A 2,839-nucleotide genomic window follows, 5' to 3' on the forward strand; every position below is an offset into this window, starting at 1 on the left:
GCCCTGAGGCTGGATAAAAGCTCTGATTCTCTGGAGGAACTGATACCCTGGGGTAGAAGTGTTTCCTGTGAACTATTTGTCATTTGTGAAGAGCTCCTGTCTCCAGGATTTCTACTTTCTTCTCCCCTGATAGATCTGTTGACTCCCTGGAAAGACAGGCAGACAAATTTATTAGTTCTTTGGATGGGGGTCATTTTTCAGAGAGAACATTGAAAAATTACACCCTAAAGATGGGCCTGAGCTTACATTTTAACACACTATTTTCATTTAGTTAGCCCCTCACCAACACTGCTTCAGTTGATATCTTAATCTAGAACTCTTGTTTGCAGACTATTAAACAAACTTACTAACTCATTTTACTGTCTCCACTCCTTTTTTTCCAATATTTATTATTAAAATTCTGAACTTTATAGTAGGGTTGAAAGAATTTTACAGAGTACTCTCCACCTAGATTCTACCAGTAACATTTTACTCTACTTGTTATATCACATATTTGTCCATCTGTTTATTCATCCATCCATCTATACATCTTATCTTCTGATGCATTGCAGAGTTGCATATATGAGTACACTTCCCCCTAAACACTTTAGCCAGCATACCATGAACTAAGGTCATTTCTTATTCTTATTTATTTCTTTGAATAATTATGAACTTGATTTTCTAATGTTTTATTAGTGTCGTACTTTCCCTTTTTGAAAAGTTTATTGCATCCTTCATCCATTTTTCTACTAATATGTTGGTTATTTGAATATTAATTTCTTAGAGGACTTTTACTGAAATTTAATTTTCAATTGTTTCTTTTTGAATAATTTATTTATTATAAGACATTTATAAAACCTTACAGAAGCACAAAAATATAATATGAGACATCCATCTTTTCCTAACAACTTAACATTTGGTTGAATTTGCCTTGCAATGTTCTTTGTGCTGTTTTCTGAAATGTATGTTTTTTATGTTGTTAAATGTATCAATATTTTTCTGTTTAATTTTCTCTTTGGTGTAATGCTTTTAAATATTCATCTATATTTAAATATATTTATTTTGTTTTATATTTTTATTTTGTTAATGTTGTAAGAACATTTAAATACTAATTCATCTGGAATACTTTGGTGCATGCAAAGTGTTTAGACTGTGGCTTAAAATTTTCCATATATTTAAACAGTTCACTCAGCATTATTTATTAAAGAATTTAATCTTCCCCATTGACTTGAAACCACAAATTTAACTCCTATAAACTCTTTGGTCTTTCTTGAAAATGTTTTACAATGACTGAATAATCTATTATTTTATTTAACACATATTAGTGGTATATTTTAATACCTAGCATTTCTGTGCTCCACTGGTGGTTCTTCCTTTCAATATTTTGTTTTCCTGCATGAATTACTTATTCTTCCAGACGAAAGATAAAATTACTTTGCCAAATTCAAAATTTAAAAAAACTCATTGATATTTTATTTGCTATTTTTTTGAATTCATAAATTAGTGTAGTGATAATTGGCATCTTTGCCACTTAGTTCCTCTCATCGAAGAATATAATTTATTTCTCTATTTAGTAGGTACCGCCAAAAAGTTTTCTTAGGTGATTGTACCAATTTATACTTTCATATAGTATGTGAATGTTTCCATCTTTACACATCTTTGCCAACTCTTAGTACTGTTGCCTTTTTCATTTTAACTATTTTAGTGACTGTGACATTGCTTATGGCTTTATCTGCATTTCTTTGATGATTAACAAAATTATATACGTTTTCATGTCCTCATTTGCCATTTGGATGCCCTGATTTTGATCAAGTATTTATTAAAATCTTTCCTCCGCTTTTTTCTGTTGTATTGCTTGCCTTTTTCTTTTTATTTTTTATGAGTTATTTGTACACTCAGGATTTGAGTCCTTTATCAGATGTATGTATTTCAACTGTCATCTCTTACCATGCGGCTTACCTTTTACTTTCTTAAAATTCATAATTGTTTTCACCTTATTAATACAGTATTTATTTGTCTTCCCTCTGTCAAACCCTGAGCCAACCACTTTCCCCGGGCTACCTGGGAATGTATAGGAAAAAAGAACATACAGGGCCAATGACACATGGGAGAAAGAACTATGGGAGGTGGAGATGGCTCCTTTACATGGCAAAAAGAATGAGAGAGGCTACCATCAGGCAAAACAGACCCATTACCTCCCAGAGGGCAAAACCCAGAATGGGATAGAATAGTTGTTGCTTCAGAGAAGGGTTCCTGGCATAACCAATGATGAGGCTCCCAAACACAATCCCAACCAATCCCAGCCCCAGAGCCAGCCCCCCGACTGTAGCAGCCCCAACCCCAATAAACCTGGCTGCTGTGTCAATGTCTCTTGAAATTGCACTGGTTTGGAGCTGCAGCTAGGGACAAGTGAGATAAGGGGATGTGAGACTGCCAAGCTGCTGAGGCTCTCATCTATCAGTGTCTCTGTTCATTTCAGCACCACTGCAGATAGTAGACAGCTCAGCAACTGGGAGGTGCTCTTGACCAAGAGTGGGTGGAGACATACTTGGAGCAGGCATACATTTTTAGGGGTAAGGGGCTATGGGAACACAGTTGCTTTCAGTGCAGAGAAGGCCGAGAGCAAAATTCATAATTTTAATGTAGCTAATTTATTAGTTTTTTTCTTTACGGCTAATGCATTTTGTATCTTGTTTAAGAGTTTTTTACCTACCCCAAGGTCATGAAGATATTTTTCATTTTATTCTAAAATCTCATTGTTTACTTTTTATAATTGTAACTCTGATCTTGATTTTTGTTTATGAGGTGAGGTAGTGGAAAAAGGTAACTTTTCTATGTGCATTTACGAATGACCCAGTAA

At 34.2% G+C, this 2,839-nt stretch overlaps 1 pseudogene; it reads right to left on the reverse strand.

The window, feature by feature from the left end:
- Positions 1 to 1,076: 1,076 nt before the first annotated feature.
- Positions 1,077 to 2,547, reverse strand: LOC108584402 (annotated as a pseudogene).
- Between the last annotated feature and the right edge of the window lie 292 nt (positions 2,548 to 2,839).

This window comes from Papio anubis, chromosome 2, assembly GCF_008728515.1.
Source record: "Papio anubis isolate 15944 chromosome 2, Panubis1.0, whole genome shotgun sequence".
NCBI lineage: Eukaryota > Metazoa > Chordata > Mammalia > Primates > Cercopithecidae > Papio > Papio anubis.